General features: G+C 43.5%; 4 non-coding genes across 4 annotated transcripts; all 4 read left to right on the top strand.

Moving 5' to 3' along the window:
• The first annotated feature begins 12,202 nt into the window (after positions 1-12,202).
• Positions 12,203-12,274, top strand: TRNAQ-CUG (transfer RNA glutamine (anticodon CUG)). The gene has a single exon. It is a non-coding gene; the product is annotated as a tRNA-Gln (tRNA).
• Positions 12,275-13,453: 1,179 nt separating this feature from the next.
• Positions 13,454-13,535, top strand: TRNAS-AGA (transfer RNA serine (anticodon AGA)). Its single transcript has one exon. It is a non-coding gene; the product is annotated as a tRNA-Ser (tRNA).
• A 2,499-nt stretch (positions 13,536-16,034) lies between these two features.
• Positions 16,035-16,106, top strand: TRNAQ-CUG (transfer RNA glutamine (anticodon CUG)). The gene has a single exon. It is a non-coding gene; the product is annotated as a tRNA-Gln (tRNA).
• Positions 16,107-17,561: 1,455 nt separating this feature from the next.
• Positions 17,562-17,643, top strand: TRNAS-AGA (transfer RNA serine (anticodon AGA)). Its single transcript has one exon. It is a non-coding gene; the product is annotated as a tRNA-Ser (tRNA).
• Positions 17,644-19,987: the final 2,344 nt, after the last annotated feature.

Genomic DNA, 19,987 nt, shown 5'->3' with positions numbered 1-19,987 from the left:
ACCAACTCTACTTGAATTATCTTTCCGATGGAACCTTTTAGCACACCATGAAAAATCTTTAGTGACTTCTGGATGAGCAGAAGTTTTGCAATTTCTTTTTTTCTTACCCTTTTTCCAGCTGATAGATCCAGCACGCTAATTATTAGCCAGATTTCATCAACATTTTAAAACTGTCCTTGTTGTGATATCATGGAACTTTAAGCACACTTGTGGAATAAAAATGGAGGAGATATTAATTTACCAATGTGTGTTAGATATACATTTGCGGGACAGCTTTAGAACCAGTTTTCATCATAATGCATGAATTCCCAGGTTCCACTGAGATTAGAACTCAGATCACTGGATTAAGAGTGAATTTCTCACATTTCCACTATTTACAAATGCTCTTTTACTGTTTTCAAAAGAAAATCCAGCCATCTTCATTGGGCATGTGGTTCCATGGTTCCATGGTGTAATGGTTAGCAATCTGGACTCTGAATCGAGCAATCTGAGTTCAAATCTCAGTAGAACCTGAGAAATGCTTTGTGCATAGCGGTTTTATCTTTTCTGCTCACACTCAATTTGACAATGCACATGGTTTAACATAAGAAGAGAAAGTTAAAATCCACATGGCAAAAAGATCTATCTATCAAGAAAGTTTAACTCAAAAGTTAAAGTTTAACTCAAAAGTTAAACTTGACTTCATGAAGCAAAACTCATATCATCTATGTCACACCAAGCAATCGTATTCTATGACTTGTGCCAATGTTCGCATGACACTTTTTCCAGGTGGTTGAAACTGACCAGGATTTCAAGCCGAAACGGCCTCAAGAAACGACAGCGATTCTTTTCCGGAATCACCCTTTTTAGTGTTTTCCAGCATTTTTGTAAACATAGTTTGGTGATGTTTTTCTAAGTACTGTTTTGGGCATCAAATGAGTTTGTTTAAATTTCTTTTTTGCTCGCAAAATGCTGTGAACGTCACTCAGGAACCTTCCAGGGGTCTTTCTAACCTACTCATTGACTTGTATAGCAAGTATAAAGCAAGCAAAATATACCTGAAAAATGATATGCTCACTTCTGTTAACCGCTTGGCGTTTTGGGAAACTTAATGAGGTTAAAAGACGCTCAATACCTGATCATACGAACAGCAAGTCTTTTTGCATGGAAATGAATCTGTTCAAACTATTGAGCATTTTCAAAGCCTTTTTCAGGACGTGTTTGGAACAAAGTCACTCTAAATCCGCCTTATGAATTTTAATAAACCTTGAACTGTAAAAGGTTCCAATTGATAATACCTTTAAATCAGATTTTTACATTTCAGTGAGGCCTGGAATTTTGTTTCCAATTTAAATCTTCCATTTTCTGAAATGTCTTCCAGAAGGATAATCACTGATATTGATCATGGTGCTATAAGAAAAGGTATGAAAATCTTAAGAATGAAACTGTGGCTGAGTGGTTAAGGCGATGGACTAGAAATCCATTGGGGTATTCCTGCATAGGTTCAAATCCTACCAACTACGTTTAACTTCATGTAACATTTTGACTAATTATCTGAGTAGATCAATTTCCACATTCCCAAGTCTATCCCCCAGAGAAATGGTCTGTAATCTATGGATTGTATTTGTAGAGCTAGCTTAACAGCATCTGTAAATCTTCTTTTGATTAGTCAGCCCGGTGAGATGTCACTTGTGCATCACACCACCAATCAAACAAAGCTCAGAGGGTGCCATCAGGTATGTGGTGCAAATCCTCTTTTTTTCCAGCGAACACAGACCACTGCCGTGGCTGATGGACTGGGATATGAACTTTGATTTGCACCAACTCTACTTGAATTATCTTTCCGATGGAACCTTTTAGCACACCATGAAAAATCTTTAGTGACTTCTGGATGAGCAGAAGTTTTGCAATTTCTTTTTTTCTTACCCTTTTTCCAGCTGATAGATCCAGCACGCTAATTATTAGCCAGATTTCATCAACATTTTAAAACTGTCCTTGTTGTGATATCATGGAACTTTAAGCACACTTGTGGAATAAAAAGGGAGGAGATATTAATTTATCAATGTGTGTTAGATATACATTTGCAGGACAGCTTTAGAACCAGTTTTCATCATAATGCATGAATTCCCAGGTTCCACTGAGATTAGAACTCAGATCACTGGATTAAGAGTGAATTTCTCACATTTCCACTATTTACACATTAGTGTTAAGCCACCCCCGTAGTGTTCGAGTTCGGTTCGGTTCGTCGACCACCCGTGTGTTCGTCGAACTGTTCGTCGAACACCTTCGAACACTGTTAAAACCAATGGCAGGCAAACAAAAACACATAGAAACACATAGAAAACACATTCAAAGGTGTCCAAAAGCTGACAAACTGCTCAGAAGACATAACTAACACATGGAAAAGTGACAAGTACATATAGTCATGCGAAAATAAAAGAGGTGGAGGAGTAAAAGGAGGGGGAGACACAGATATAGGCATGTCATGCCCTTCTAAAATCCAAAAAGTGAGAAGCCGACACGGCCAGTCCGCTCCTGCCCGTGCTACCTCCGTGTCGCCGGGTTTGTGCCAGAGCCGCGGTGAACCCTGACAGCCAGCCCCCCTCTCCCAATACTGGTGCCTGTCCGCTGGTGGGTCGAGCGAGCCCCCCTGTGGTGGAGGCAGCTCTAAGCTTTTTAATTTAAATTGTCTCTCTAATTTGAATGAATACACTTTAAATCCATTTACAAGGATCTATTGGAGGGCAAGTCTCATGCCAGCAGCCGCGGTAATTCCAGCTCCAGTAGCGTCCACTAAAGCTGCTGCAGTTAAAAAGCTTTTATAAGGATCGAGCTCGGCTGTCCACCGCAAGGCATCCTACTGCCAGTCCCAGCCCCTATGCCTTGGGGTGCCTCCTGATGCTCTTCACTAAGTATCCCATGGTCCCGAAGCATTTCCTTTGAAAAAATTAAGTGTCTAAACTACAGGTGGTGCAGCTTGCTTAACAGCCGGGATAATCCGCTTACTAGCAGACACTGCTACTAGGCACAAAGTATTTCCTGGGCTAGATGCAGTTAAAAATTTGTAATTAGATACTCTCGTTGGATGCTGAGAAAGCATTCCATAGAGTCTCCTGGCACGCCATATATGATTCTCTTAAAAAGCTTGGGGTAGGGGTCTAGGGGACCCTTTTATAGCCAAAATCACGGCCCTGTATCGCAATACGTCACCTAGGCTGAAGATAAATGGAACTGTAGCACCCTGACGGCTCGGTTGCTAAAGTCGTATTGCACCTCACCCAGAGGTGTGATATCTCACTCTCAGCTAAGGATGGAGTGTGGATCAGGACCCGACACCTGCATGCATTACACCACATTGCCGTGGGGCAGGGCGACCAATATGCCCCTGAGATGGGCACGACAGTCCCTGTCCCTGGCTGGAGTGGGGGGAGGGAACACTGAGGAAGGGGAACCCTGTAGTGCAGGAGCAGGGAGGAAGCAGTTCCTGGGTGCATTGAGAAGGGAGTATAAAAGGTGGGCACCATCTTAGTTCAGTGCAGAGAAGTCTGAGCAGAAGTTCCAGGGAGCAGGGGCTCTGCATGAGCTCTGCTCCGGAGGCGGGCCTAGTAACAGAGGCCCAGGCCTGGAAGAGGGAGAAGGAAGGAAGAGGAGCGGAGAAGGCTCCAGGAACGAGGAATGAAGGGATCCCAGGGGTGCGGACGGGCGAGTCGCCACCGCACGCCCGAATCCACCTGCGTGGAGGGGTCAGGCCAAAGGGGGAGACCGGTCCCCGAACTAGTGGAGGCAGGAAACGACCCTCAGCTAGAAACCGGAGGCTCTGACATTTTATGTGGCGCAGCCCCTCGCTACACCCGCTAGGAAGCACCACATAGGGTCAGGGAAACTGGCGCCAAGTTTACCAAGAGGAGGCCCGAGGCAGCTGGACAGAAGTGTTGGTAAGAAAGGCCAGACAAAGGACACACAAAGGGGGTCCTGTGAAGTGCTCCAAAGTTATCTGGGAGTTGTCTGAGCCCCTCACCTGGTGAGCACAGTACGACGTGGGCAGCCGTTACCTGCAGACGTGGTCTGGATAATAAGAACTGTGAGTAAAGGCCCTGAACTGCATCACTGACTCCGTGTCGTTGCTGCTGCTGCCCTGCACCATCACCCCCATCCTCCGCATACACTGCCCTGAGGCTATACTCCTCCCGTGGGGAGTTATGCTACGCTCTGCTGCACCCACAACACCAGCCTCAGTGGTCTGCCCTGTAGCGGCGGTTCACTCTGACCGCAATCCACGGGTGGCGTAGTCGGACATTTAAACATGAAAATCACATAAATAGTTCCGCCACTGGTTTGACCGCCCTGAGCCACGGAACTGGGTCGCCGCCACGAAGACTACAACCACCAGCATCCACCAAAAAGGGTCCGGCTCCGGGTGTCCCAAGGCCCAGGGGGTGCGTCAGAACATTTTCATCAACTTTCACAATCACCAATGGGACAAGGCAGTGATGTCCTCTGTCCCCTCTCTTATACATCCTAGTGACGGAGCACCTGCTCTCATCAATTCGCCATAACCCCAATATTAGGTGGATTGAGGTGGGAGGCACCGAGTACAAGTGCTCTCTATTTGCTGATGATGTCCTAGTATATATCACTCAATCACATATATCCATCCATGCTGTTATGGCTGAAATAGATCACTTTGTTACATGGTCAAATTTTAAAATCAATGCAGCGAAGTCTGAGGCCCTCGATGTCTCCCTCCCCAAATCCATATAGGATTCCATCCAGTCCAACTTTCCCTTTGCCTGGCCCTCACAGGGTATCAAATACTTAGGAATTCCTATTCATAGAGACCTCTCCCATCTATGTTATCTTAATTTTGGGCCCTTTATTGAACAACTCCATACAGACCACGGTTGGCAAGTTAGAACTGTAAGATTCACTACGTGAACCACTGGTGTTTTGTGGAAAAGCACATGTACACTGCGTTCCAAATTATTATACAAAAAGTGTTTAGGAGTGATAAGGGAAGAATTTGTTTGTTTGTCAGTTAAACTCATTGATGGTGATGTGTGTCAGGGCTCTTTATATCACTGTAAGCAATTGCAGACACCTGTGCTAATTATTTTGGCAGGTGTGTCCAATGAAAGGCAAGACTACTTAAGAAGGCTCTCTCACATTATTAAGCAGCCTACATTTTCTGCCAAAATGGGAAAGAAAAAGGATGTGTCGGCTGCTGAGAAGCAACAAATTGTGGAGTGTTTAGGTCAAGGCATGACTACAATCAACATTGTGCGATGATCAGGATGAAGTGTCCTGGCAATCAAGAAGTATGTAGCTGATTCACAGTACACACGTGTGCGTGCTGATAAGGTCAAATTGAGGACTCTTTCCTACAGGCAATTACGTCAGGTTGAAAGAGCAGCGGCAAAAAAGCCTTGTCATAGCAGCAGACAAGTTTTTGAAGCTGCTTGTGCCTCCAACGTCCCCCGAACAACAAGATGCAGGGTCCTTCAGAGGTTTGCAGCTGTGCATGCGCCATCCTGTCGACCTCCTCTATCCACTTCACACAAGCAGAAACGGCTCCAGTGGGCCAAACATTACATGAAGACTTTTTTCAAAACTGTTTTGTTCACGGATGAGTGCCGTGCAGCGCTCGATGGTCCAGATGGATGGAGTGGAGGATGGCTGGTTGATGGACACCCCATGCAAACACGGCTACAGCGCCAACAAGGAGGAGGTGGAGTAATGTTTTGGGCTGGAATCATGGGGAGAGAGATTGTCGGCCCCTTTAGGATCCCTGAAGGCGCTAAAGATGAACTCCATAATGTATGTGGATTTTCTCAAACAGCACTTCCTGCCATGGTTCAAGAAGAAGAACCGTGTATTTCACAGCAAGATCATTTTTCTGCATGATAATGCACCATCTCATGCTGCACATAAAACATCTGCATCTCTGGCTGATATGGGCATAAAAGGGGACAAACTTATGGTGTGACCCCCATGCTCCCCTGACCTCTACCCCATTCAGAACCTTTGGAGCATCATTAAAAGGAGTGTCTATGATGGCGGGAGGCAGTTCACATCTAAGCAACAGCTCTGGGAGGGTATTCTGTCCTCATGCAAAACAATTGAAGCAGAAACCATCCAAAACCTGACAAATTCAATGGACGAGAGAGTTCAGAAGCTCCTTTCGAACAAGGGGTCCTATGTGAAAATGTAACATCACCTAGAATAAAGTTTTGAGTTGAAAACTGTTTGATTTCAGTTTCTAACAACCTGCTAATGCTTATAATTTCAAAAATGACCATTTTTTTGGTCTTTATTAAAATGAAAAGGTTGATCGAAAAGTTTGGGGGATCTAAGAGTGTGGCAACCCAGTAGTCATGATTACTTCGAATTCTGACAATATGAGGGTCATGCTGCAGGTAGTGCAGCAAGAAGGCACTTATGTGCCTTGCGCATCTCGGAGCCCCAAAATTATTTTCCGGGCTAGATGCAGCTAAAAATTATTTTTAATTTTAAATCTGGTGAAGCTTTAGTATAGATGGCCTAATAGGATCAGTGCTGCACACTGCTACAAAGCCCAAATTATTTTCCAGTCAAGATACAGATAAACATGATTAGTAATTTGAAAGCTTAAAACGGTTGGTAGGGTGATTTTAACCAATCATCAAGCTTTTACTCTCCCCAGGATGACACAGGGGTAGAAAAGTCGTTTCGGATCCATGATTTGTTCATCTTTATGAACGTGAGTCTGTCTACATTATCAGTGGAGAGCCGCGTGCGCTTATCTGTCAGCACACCACCAGCAGCGCTGAACACACGTTCAGACAGAACGCTGGCTGCGGGGCATGACAAGATCTCCAAGGCGTAAGTGGCTAGCTCCGGCCATTTATCCAGATTGGAAGCCCAAAAAGAGCAAGGGTCCAGTGACACAGTCGTGGCTTCAATGTTTACTTGGAGATACTCCTGTACCATCGTCTCTAGGCGTTGACTATGTGTCAGACTTCTTGTCTCCTGTGGCCTTGCAAAGGATGGGCTAAAAAAGTGGTGAAATGATTCCGCAAAATTGATGTTACCAGCAGATACTGTGGTTCTGTTACGGTTTGAGTGCTGAACACTTGACGGTCCCACGGTTGGCAAGTTGGAACTGTGAGATTCACTACGTGCACCACTGGTATTTTGTGGAAAAGCACATGTAAGATTCTGCAACAGTCTCTGCTGATACTCCTGCATGCGTGCATCCCTTTCTATGGCAGGAATAATTTCTGCAAATTTACTTTTGTACCGGGGATCTAACAGTGTGGCAATCCAGTAGTCAGGATTATTTCTAATTCTCACAATTCGAGGGTCATGTTGCAGGTAGTGCAGCAAGAAGGCACTCATGTGTGTTGCGCATCCAGGAGCACCAAGTCCCTGTTGTGTTGGTGGCGAGGTAACAATCATGCTTCCTTCCTCTGTCCTCTCCCCCCAACCTCGCACAACAGAAATGTGATCAAGGTCTCCCTCATCTGATGAGTCTTCCATCAGTTCGTCCTCCACTTCTTCCTGGGCTCCTGCACCTTCCTCACTAGTTTGGCTGCTACCATGCGCCCTGGTAAAATCATCTCCCCCACCCTCACATGCCTGCAGCCCTGGTGCTGCCGACCGTCTGGACCTTGCAGATGTTAGCCCTTCCGCATACAACTCCTCCTCCTCTACTTCCTCCACCTCCTCTTGTGCCACCACCTGACTCCGAATTCTGTTTAACATGTGCTCCAGCATGTAAATCACCGGAATAGTCATGCTGATAATGGCATCGTCAGCACTAAACATCTTCGTCGCCATTTCAAAACTGTGCAGAAGGGTGCATAGGTCCCTGATCTGAGACCACTCCTCCAGCGTGATTTGCCCCACCTCTGAATCTCGTTGGCCCAGGCTATACGTCAGAACGTATTGCACCAGGGCTTGTCGGTGCTGCCACAGTCGCTGCAACATGTGCAGAGTTGAATTCCACCGGGTAGGCACATCACATTTTAGCCGGTGAAGTGGCAGGCCCAACGACTTCTGTAGAGATGTAAGTCGCTGAGCTGCGGGATGCGAACGGCGGAAGTGAGCACACAGCGACCGTGCCCTCTGCAGAAGGCCATCTAGTCTGGGATAGTGGGCTAAAAATTGCTGGACAACCAGGTTCAACACGTGAGCCATACAAGGCACGTGTGTGACATTGCCCCGGCGAAGGGCCGCACCCAGGTTTGCAGCATTGTCGCACACGGCCTTCCCTGGTTTCAGGTCCAGTGGAGACAACCATTCATGAAATTGGTTCTCCAGAGCTGACCACAACTCCTCAGCTGTGTGACTCACATTTCCCAGACATTTCAATGTAAAAACCGCCTGATGACGTTGAGCCCTACTGCCAGCATAGTAAGGAGGTGTGCAGGATCCCTTCTGCGCAGTTAGAAAGCTTGTGGCATGACCAGACAGGCTTTGGGTGCAGGTGGAAGACCGAGAGGAGGTTGAGGAGGCAGAAGCAGTGGAGGAACTTTGACATAAAGAGGATTGACGCACAACTCGTGGGGACGGCAAGACTTGGACAGCAGCCCCTTGTCCTGCTGTCACCATAGTTACCCAGTGCCCAGTCAGCGACATGTAACGCCCCTGTCCATGCCTACTCGTCCAAGTGTCTGTGGTGAAATGCACCCTGTCACACACAAAGTTTCTCAAAGAAGCGGTGATGTTGTGTGTGACATGCTGGTGGAGCGCAGGCACACCTTTCTTTGAGAAGTAGTGCCGACTGGGCATCTGGTACTGGGGCACTGCGACGGACATAAGGTCTCGAAAATCCTCTGTGTCCACCAGGCGGAAAGGCAGCATTTCTGTAGCCAAGAGCTTGCAGATGGTGAAATTCAACCTCTTAGCTTTCTCATGGCTAGGAGGAAATGGTCTTTTACTTGTCCACATCTGAGGGACCGAGGGCTGGCTATTGTGCTTAGACGGGGTTGATAAGGGTGTCCCCGGCAAACTGCCGGTCTGTGAGGAAGATGCAGGCGGACATGTTAGGTTGCCTTGATCCAAAGGTGGTGCTATCGATGTCGGACAGCGCTCAACACCAGCTGGTGTTACCACCTCCAAAGAAAATGATGACCTGCCAATCACGCTGGCTGTTGCGGGTAAAGAGGTGGCAGGTCTGCGCCCCAAAACAGGTGTGACTGCTGTCCCCCCAGTCACAGAGGATGAAGAGGCCGCGGATGCACAAGATATGGCAGACGGTGATTGGCCCGGCCGGCTAGGCCGCATTGTAGCACACTGAGCTTCCCACTGCAACTTATGCTTCATGTCCATGTGCCGGTTCATGCATGAAGTACTCAAACTATGTATTTTTTGGCCTCTACTTAGCTTTTGCTGACAAATGTTACAGATAACACGAGTTTGGTCATCTTTATCGATCTGAAAAAATGCCCAGGCTATGCAAGGCTTAGCACCCATGCGACCTGAAGAGCCACCACGACTTGTGGTGAGAGGCAGAGTTGTGTTTGAGGATGCAGTTGTTGACGTGCTTCCAGTACTACGTCTCTGTCCAGGAAGGCGCAACCTGACCTCGTCGTCACTAGCATCTTCCTCCACCTCCTCTGCTGACCTCATCTCTTGGCTGACTGTGGGTTGACAGTAAGTGGGATCTCCGACCTCATCATCATCACCCTGTGCGTTATCACACCCGTCGTCCTCAGAGCCAACCTGTTCCTGCCCTGACAAAAAACTAAAGTTGTCGCTCCAATCAGGTACTTGAGTCTTATCATCGTCTTCCTCATTGTCTCCACCAACAGGAGTTACAGTTTGGGAATGAGGGTCTACATTATGGTCAGAACCTTCTGCGTCTGGTCCTGGATCCGACTCATAAAGATTCTGGGCATCAGTGCAGATCATTTCCTCGTCTGGATTCACAGAAGCGCTGGAGTCGACCTCTGATTCCCAGGCTATAGTATGAGTAAACAGCTCTGCAGACTCAACCATCTGTTCTACCTCACACTCAGACGGGCAGCTGGAGATTTGGGAGCTGTGAGGAAGCAAGTGCGATTTGGGTGACACCTTTGAGGACTGGAGTATTTGTGATGTTGAAGTTGATGTGGAGGAGAGCCCACTTAAAGGAGCACTTGATATCCGTTGAAGCACCTGCTGTTTTTGTGCCTCATCTGGAATTTGTAGCGATTGGCGTGGCCGTAAGAAAGGGATCTTATCACATTGTCCGCTAAAAGAAGTAGACATTTTAGTTTGGCTGGAAGATGGTCTTTCTTCTGCACCTACCCCACGGACACAACCTTTTTTCCCCTTCTCAACACGCCTATTCCCCTTTCCACCAGCAGCAGGCCTTTTTCCACTCATTTTGGTGGTTAACTAATTCACAACTCTGGAGTTGTTTGCACAAAAAAACAAGGGATGGTAACCGAGCAGAGCTGAGTGGCCAAACTGTGGTATTAGGCCAAAACTATTGGCTGGATTAGATGCAGAAAAAAATTATTTTTAATTTGCAACCTGATGGGGGTCAGTATAGATGGACTAATAGACCAAGTCCCACACACCGCTAGAAGCCCAAATATTTTTTCAGAGCTAGATGCAGAAAATTTTTTTATTCAATTTGCAACCTGATGGAGGTCAGTATAGATGGAGTAATAGACCAAGTCCCACACACTGCTAGAAGCCCAAATATTTTTTCAGAGCTAGATGCAGAAAAAAATTATTTTTAATTTGCAACCTGATGGAGGTCAGTATAGATGGACTAATAGACCAAGTCCCACACACCGCTAGAAGCCCAAATATTTTTTCAGAGCTAGATGCAGAAATTTTTTTTATTCAATTTGCAACCTGATGGAGGTCAGTATAGATGGACTAATAGACCAAGTCCCACACACTGCTAGAAGCCCAAATATTTTTTCAGAGCTAGATGCAGAAAAAAATTATTTTTAATTTGCAACCTGATGGAGGTCAGTATAGATGGACTAATAGACCAAGTCCCACACACTGCTAGAAGCCCAAATATTTTTTCAGAGCTAGATGCAGAAAAAAAATATTTTTAATTTGCAACCTGATGTAGGTCAGTATAGATGGACTAATAGACCAAGTCCCACACACTGCTAGAAGCCCAAATATTTTTTCAGAGCTAGATGCAGAAAAAAATTATTTTTAATTTGCAACCTGATGGAGGTCAGTATAGATGGACTAATAGACCAAGTCCCACACACCGCTAGAAGCCCAAATATTTTTTCAGAGCTAGATGCAGAAAAAAATTATATTCAGTTTGCAACCTGATGGAGGTCAGTATAGATGGACTAATAGAATGATGCTATGCCCAAAAGATTTTACTTCACTAGGTGCAGTAAAAAAATTGGTATTCTATACACAGGTGTTATATCTTGCAACACAGATAGGCTACTCCACTGACTAACACACTCTGCAATAGGCCAAAAAGGATTAGCTTTGCTAGATTCAGCCAAATGCTGTGAAAAAAACTTGCACAGCACTGGCACAGACCTGCCTGGCAAAAACTGATAGGAACTCATGTAACCTAGTCCTGAAAAGGACTCCAATTACAATTAGTCTTTACTCCCACAACCTATCTATTTAAGAGCACAGACCTCCCTGATAAAAGTCGTAGGAAATGCTGTAACCTAGTCCTTAAAAGGACTGCAATCACAACTATTCCCTACTCCCAAGCTATCTGTATATTTGTGCGAAAATTGGCTTGAAATTAACAAGGTATAGCACACACAGCAACAGCGGTGCCGTCTAACACGCAGCTGCAGCAGTGAGAAAATGGTGGCGACGGGGAAAATGGCTTGGTCTTATAGGGCAAGGACATGTGACATACACTGCCAATCACACATGCCCTTGCTTGTGTGAAAAAAAGCACTTCGCTCGGTGTGTGCGCTGCTGATAGGCTGACAGATTGCACCTCCCCACTGCAAATGCGGGAAAGAGAAAAAAAAATGGAGATCTTCATTGTTCCTGCAGAGATCCATCCCCTGCCCCTCCCCCCGCCCCGCTGTACACTCAAACTGCGTATTAACATTAATTTTCATCATTACTGAGAAAAAATCCAGTTATGATTTTGGTGCATGAACAGTTATCGAACATAACCTCGAACAGCCGAATTTTTCTCAAATTGTTCGTGTTCGCCGACCGGCTCGAACACCGCCCAAAACAGCTCGAATTTGAGATTGGCGAACAGTTCGAGTAGAACAACGCTCATCTCTAGTTATGAGGTTCCATGGTGTAATCGTTAGCACTTTGGACTCTGAATCCAGTGATCTGAGTTCAAATCTCAGTGGAACCTGAGAATTTCTTTGTGCATAGTGGTTTTATCTTTTCTGCTCACACTCAATTTGCCAATGCACATGGTTTAACATAAAAAGAGAAAGTTAAAATCCACATGGCAGAAAGATCTATCTATCAAGAAAGTTTAACTCAAAAGTTAAACTTGACTTCATGAAGCAAAACTCATATCATCTATGTCACACCAAGCAATCGTACTCTATGACTTGTGCCAATGTTCGCATGACACTTTTTCCAGGTGGTTGAAACTGACCAGGATTTCAAGCCGAAACGGCCTCAAGAAACGACAGCGATTTTTTTCCTGAATCACCCATTTTAGTGTTTTCCAGCATTTTTGTAAACATAGTTTGGTGATGTTTTTCTAAGTATTGTTTTGGGCATCAAATGAGTTTGTTTAAGTTTCTTTTTTGCTCGCAAAATGCTGTGAACGTCACTCAGGAACCTTCCAGGGGTCTTTCTAACCTACTCATTGACTTGTATAGCAAGTATAAAGCAAGCAAAATATACCTGAAAAATGATATGCTCACTTCTGTTAACCGATTGGCGTTTTGGGAAACTTAATGAGGTTAAAAGACGCTCAATACCTGATCATATGAACAGCAAGTCTTTTTGCATGGAAATGAATCTGTTCAAACTATTGAGCATTTTCAAAGCCTTTTTCAGGAGGTGTTTGGAACAAAGTCACTCTAAATCCGCCTTATGAATTTTAATAAACCTTGAACTGTAAAAGGTTCCAATTGATGATACCTTTAAATCAGATTTTTACATTCCAGTGAGGCCTGGAATTTTGTTTCCAATTGAAATCTTCCATTTTCTGAAATGTCTTCCAGAAGGATAATCACTGATATTGATCATGGTGCTATAAGAAAAGGTGTGAAACTCTTAAGAATGAAACAGTGTCTGAGTAGTTGTGGCCAAGTGGTTAAGGCAATGGAGTAGAAATCCATTGGAACAAAGTCACTCTAAATCCGCCTTATGAATTTTAATAAACCTTGAACTGTAAAAGGTTCCAATTGATGATACCTTTAAATCAGATTTTTACATTTCAGTGAGGCCTGGAATTTTGTTTCCAATTGAAATCTTCCATTTTCTGAAATGTCTTCCAGAAGGATAATCACTGATATTGATCATGGTGCTATAAGAAAAGGTGTGAAACTCTTAAGAATGGAATAGTGTCTGAGTAGTTGTGGCCGAGTGGTTAAGGCAATGGACTAGAAATCCATTGGGGTCTTCCCGCGTAGGTTCAAATCCTGCCAACTACGTTTAACTTCATGTAACATTTTGACGAATTATCTGAGTAGATCAATTTCCACATTCCCAAGTCTATCCCCCACAGAAATGGTCTGTAATCTATGTATTGTATTTGTAGAACCAGCTTAACAGCATCAGTAGATCTTCTTTTGATTAGTCAGCCGGGTGAGATGTCACTTGTGCATCACACCACCAATCAAACAAAGCTCAGAGGGTGCCATCAGGTATGTGGTGCAAATCCTCCTTTTTTCCAGCGAACACAGACCACTGCCGGGGCTGATGGACTGGGATATGAACTTTGATTTGCACCAACTCTACTTGAATTATCTTTCCGATGGAACCTTTTAGCACACCATGAAAAATCTTTAGTGACTTCTGGATGAGCAGAAGTTTTGCAATTTCTTTTTTTCTTACCCTTTTTCCAGCTGATAGATCCAGCACGCTAATTATTAGCCAGATTTCATCAACATTTTAAAACTGTCCTTGTTGTGATATCATGGAACTTTAAGCACACTTGTGGAATAAAAATGGAGGAGATATTAATTTGCCAATGTGTGTTAGATATACATTTGCGGGACAGCTTTAGAACCAGTTTTCATCATAATGCATGAATTCCCAGGTTCCACTGAGATTAGAACTCAGATCACTGGATTAAAAGTGAATTTCTCACATTTCCACTATTTACACATGCTCTTTTACTGTTTTCAAAAGAAAATCAAGCCAGCTTCATTGGGCATGTGGTTCCATGGTGTAATGGTTAGCAATCTGGACTCTGAATCGAGCAATCAGAGTTCAAATCTCAGTGAAACCTGAGAAATTCTTTGTGCATAGCGGTTTTATCTTTTCTGCTCACACTCAATTTGCCAATGCACATGGTTTAACATAAGAAGAGAAAGTTAAAATCCACATGGCAAAAAGATCTATCTATCAAGAAAGTTTAACTCAAAAGTTAAACTTGACTTCATGAAGCAAAACTCATATCATCTATGTCACACCAAGCAATCGTATTCTATGACTTGTGCCAATGTTCGCATGACACTTTTTCCAGGTGGTTGAAACTGACCAGGATTTCAAGCCGAAACGGCCTCAAGAAACGACAGCGATTCTTTTCCGGAATCACCCTTTTTAGTGTTTTCCAGCATTTTTGTAAACATAGTTTGGTGATGTTTTTCTAAGTATTGTTTTGGGCATCAAATGAGTTTGTTTAAATTTCTTTTTTGCTCGCAAAATGCTGTGAACGTCACTCAGGAACCTTCCAGGGGTCTTTCTAACCTACTCATTGACTTGTATAGCAAGTATAAAGCAAGCAAAATATACCTGAAAAATGATATGCTCACTTCTGTTAACCGCTTGGCGTTTTGGGAAACTTAATGAGGTTCAAAGACGCTCAATACCTGATCATATGAACAGCAAGTCTTTTTGCATTTAAATGAATCTGTTCAAACTATTGAGCATTTTCAAAGCCTTTTTCAGGACGTGTTTGGAACAAAGTCACTCTAAATCTGCCTTATGAAGTTTAATAAACCTTGAACTGTAAAAGGCTCCAATTGATGATACCTTTAAATCAGATTTTTACATTTCAGTGAGGCCTGGAATTTTGTTTCCAATTTAAATCTTCCATTTTCTGAAATGTCTTCCAGAAGGATAATCACTGATATTGATCATGGTGCTATAAGAAAAGGTGTGAAACTCTTAAGAATGAAACTGTGGTTGAGTGGTTAAGGCGATGGACTAGAAATCCATTGGGGTATTCCTGCATAGATTCAAATCCTGCCAACTACATTTAACTTCATGTAACATTTTGACTAATTATCTGAGTAGATCAATTTCCACATTCCCAAGTCTATCCCCCACAGAAATAGTCTGTAATCTATGGATTGTATTTGTAGAACTAGCTTAACAGCATCTGTAAAACTTCTTTTGATTAGTCAGCCGGGTGAGATGTCACTTGTGCATCACACCACCAATCAAACAAAGCTCAGAGGGTGCCATCAGGTATGTGGTGCAAATCCTCCTTTTTTCCAGCGAACACAGACCACTGCCGTGGCTGATGGACTGGGATATGAACTTTGATTTGCACCAACTCTACTTGAATTATCTTTCCGATGGAACCTTTTAGCACACCATGAAAAATCTTTAGTGACTTCTGGATGAGCAGAAGTTTTGCAATTTCTTTTTTTCTTACCCTTTTTCCAGCTGATAGATCCAGCACGCTAATTATTAGCCAGATTTCATCAACATTTTAAAACTGTCCTTGTTGTGATATCATGGAACTTTAAGCACACTTGTGGAATAAAAAGGGAGGAGATATTAATTTACCAATGTGTGTTAGATATACATTTGCGGGACAGCTTTAGAACCAGTTTTCATCATAATGCATGAATTCCCAGGTTCCACTGAGATTAGAACTCAGATCACTGGATTAAGAGTGAATTTCTCATATTTCCACTATTTACACATGCTCTTTTACTGTTTTCAAAAGAAAATCCAGCCAGCTTCTTTGGTCTTGTGGTTCCATGGTGTAATGGTTAGCACTCTGGACTCTGAATACAGCAATCTGAGTTCAAATCTCAGTGGAACCTGAGTAATTCTTTGTGCATAGCGGTTTTATCTTTTCTGCTCACACTCAATTTGCCAATGCACATGGTTTAACATAAAAAGAGAAAGTTAAAATCCACATGGCAGAAAGATCTATCTATCAAGAAAGTTTAACTCAAAAGTTAAACTTGACTTCATGAAGCAAAACTCATATCATCTATGTCACACCAAGCAATCGTACTCTATGACTTGTGCCAATGTTCGCATGACACTTTTTCCAGGTGGTTGAAACTGAACAGGATTTCAAGCCGAAACGGCCTCAAGAAACGACAGCGATTTTTTTCCTGAATCACCCTTTTTAGTGTTTTCCAGCATTTTTGTAAACATAGTTTGGTGATGTTTTTCTAAGTATTGTTTTGGGCATCAAATGAGTTTGTTTAAGTTTCTTTTTTGCTCGCAAAATGCTGTGAACGTCACTCAGGAACCTTCCAGGGGTCTTTCTAACCTACTCATTGACTTGTATAGCAAGTATAAAGCAAGCAAAATATACCTGAAAAATGATATGCTCACTTCTGTTAACCGCTTGGCGTTTTGGGAAACTTAATGAGGTTAAAAGACGCTCAATACCTGATCATATGAACAGCAAGTCTTTTTGCATGGAAATGAATCTGTTCAAACTATTGAGCATTTTCAAAGCCTTTTTCAGGAGGTGTTTGGAACAAAGTCACTCTAAATCCGCCTTATGAATTTTAATAAACCTTGAACTGTAAAAGGTTCCAATTGATGATACCTTTAAATCAGATTTTTACATTTCAGTGAGGCCTGGAATTTTGTTTCCAATTGAAATCTTCCATTTTCTGAAATGTCTTCCAGAAGGATAATCACTGATATTGATCATGGTGCTATAAGAAAAGGTGTGAAACTCTTAAGAATGAAACAGTGTCTGAGTAGTTGTGGCCAATTGGTTAAGGCAATGGACTAGAAATCCATTGGAACAAAGTCACTCTAAATCCGCCTTATGAATTTTAATAAACCTTGAACTGTAAAAGGTTCCAATTGATGATACCTTTTAATCAGATTTTTACATTTCAGTGAGGCCTGGAATTTTGTTTCCACTTGAAATCTTCCATTTTCTGAAATGTCTTCCAGAAGGATAATCACTGATATTGATCATGGTGCTATAAGAAAAGGTGTGAAACTCTTAAGAATGAAATAGTGTCTGAGTAGTTGTGGCCAAGTGGTTAAGGCAATGGAGTAGAAATCCATTGGAACAAAGTCACTCTAAATCTGCCTTATGAATTTTAATAAACCTTGAACTGTAAAAGGTTCCAATTGATGATACCTTTAAATCAGATTTTTACATTTCAGTGAGGCCTGGAATTTTGTTTCCAATTGAAATCTTCCATTTTCTGAAAAGTCTTCCAGAAGGATAATCACTGATATTGATCATGGTACTATAAGAAAAGGTGTGAAACTCTTAAGAATGGAATAGCGTCTGAGTAGTTGTGGCCGAGTGGTTAAGGCAATGGACTAGAAATCCATTGGGGTCTTCCTGCGTAGGTTCAAATCCTGCCAACTACGTTTAACTTCATGTAACATTTTGATGAATTATCTGAGTAGATCAATTTCCACATTCCCAAGTCTATCCCCCACAGAAATGGTCTGTAATCTATGTATTGTATTTGTAGAACCAGCTTAACAGCATCTGTAGATCTTCTTTTGATTAGTCAGCCAGGTGAGATGTCACTTGTGCATCACACCACCAATCAAACAAAGCTCAGAGGGTGCCATCAGGTATGTGGTGCAAATCCTCCTTTTTTCCAGCGAACACAGACCACTGCCGGGGCTGATGGACTGGGATATGAACTTTGATTTGCACCAACTCTACTTGAATTATCTTTCCGATGGAACCTTTTAGCACACCATGAAAAATCTTTAGTGACTTCTGGATGAGCAGAAGTTTTGCAATTTCTTTTTTTCTTACCCTTTTTCCAGCTGATAGATCCAGCACGCTAATTATTAGCCAGATTTCATCAACATTTTAAAACTGTCCTTGTTGTGATATCATGGAACTTTAAGCACACTTGTGGAATAAAAATGGAGGAGATATTAATTTGCCAATGTGTGTTAGATATACATTTGCGGGACAGCTTTAGAACCAGTTTTCATCATAATGCATGAATTCCCAGGTTCCACTGAGATTAGAACTCAGATCACTGGATTAAAAGTGAATTTCTCACATTTCCACTATTTACACATGCTCTTTTACTGTTTTCAAAAGAAAATCCAGCCAGCTTCATTGGTCATGTGGTTCCATGGTGTAATGGTTAGCACTCTGAGTTCAGCTGAGTTCATTGGACATGAATGAGCTCACCTCATGCACGTCACTGACAGCGTGGGAAAATTCTCACGCTGAAGCGCTGAGTGCAGGAGAATTTTCCCACGCTGTCAGTGACGTGCATGAGGTGAGCTCATTCATGTCCAATGATCTCAGCTCACCTCATGCACGTCACTGACAGCGTGGGAAAATTCTCCTGCACTCAGCGCTACAGCGTGAGAATTCTCCCACGCTGTCAGTGACGTGCATGAGGTGAGCTCATTCATGTCCAATGAACTCAGCTGACCTCATGCACGTCACTGACAGCGGGGGAGAATTCTCACGCTGAAGTGCTGAGTGCAGGAGAATTCTCCCACGCTGTCAGTGACGTGCATGAGGTGCGCCGAGTTCATTGGACATGAACTCGTCTCATCTTTATGCCGTCACAGCCAGACACTGCAGAGCGCAAGTATGCCTGCGCTTCTCAGTGTCTGTGGGATGACAGGCTGGATGGCAGCGTTCTGCTGCGGTCCAGCCTGTTATCTCGATGTAGCAGAGCTGAAGCTGTCGTGGGAACCATGGAAAGGTAAGGATGAGGTTGCTTTATTATTTTTCTTTTATTGCAGGAGATCGTTGGCTTCAGCTGGAATGGGCGTGACGGTAAGTGTGGTTTAATTTAGAACAATAAAGGAATGTGTCTTTATTTCAATTAAAGGACTTTATTCTGGGTGTTTGTGTTTTCTTTTAACTTTGACTATGGGGTTAGTAATGGGGGTGTCTTATAGACGCCTCTCCATTACTAACCTGGGCTTGATGTCAGCTGGCATTATAAGCTGACATCAACCCCAACCCTATTACCCCCTGCCACCGCACCAGGGCAGCGTGGAAGAGCGAGGCTAAGTGCCAGAATTGGCGCATCCTATGGATGCGCCATTTCTGGGGCGGCTGACGGCTGGTGTTTCTAGCCTGGGAGGGGGCCAATATTCATGGTTCCCTTCCTGGGCTATTAATATCAGCCCCCAGCTGTCTGCCTAGCCTTTGCTAGCTATTAAATTAGGGGGGACCCCACGTCATTTTTTTGGGGGGTCCCCCATTTTAATAGCTAGTAAAGGCTAGGTATTCAGCTGGGGGCTGATATTAGTAGTCTGGGAAGCTCCGTGGGTATTACCCCCTTCCCAGGCTTCAAACATCTGCCCCAGCCGTCTGCTTAACCTCCGCTAGAGACTAAAATTACGGGGAACCCCAAGCCAATTTTTTTTAATAATAAATCCTTTATTTTAATACTAAATGACAAGTACAGTAGCCAACTGTTAGAACCTTGCTCTTAGGTTTTTTCCTTTGCTGGTCACATGACCTTGTTGGCCTATTTAATCCTGCTCCGCCCTTCTGGCTTTGCTGGACTTCATTGTATATCTACTTTCTAGCTAGCCTGTGCTCTGTGTCTTGCTCTGTTAGTTTGCTTGGTTTACTGACCTCTATGTTCTTTATATTTTGTTTGTTCGTCTGTCTGCTACTATTTCTGTTAGGAGGTGTCCCATATTCCTCCCAGTCCTTAGTACTTGTAGGGATTCCTCCCCCACATCTATAGGTCTTCGTACAGACTAGCTT

Source organism: Phyllobates terribilis, unplaced genomic scaffold (genome assembly GCF_046119375.1).
Source record: "Phyllobates terribilis strain yellow unplaced genomic scaffold, ASM4611937v1 Scaffold_13__5_contigs__length_258822181, whole genome shotgun sequence".
NCBI classification, from domain to species: Eukaryota; Metazoa; Chordata; class Amphibia; order Anura; family Dendrobatidae; genus Phyllobates; species Phyllobates terribilis.
The sequence above is the reverse complement of the archived record's forward strand: the minus strand, read 5'-3'. Positions and strand labels throughout refer to the sequence as shown.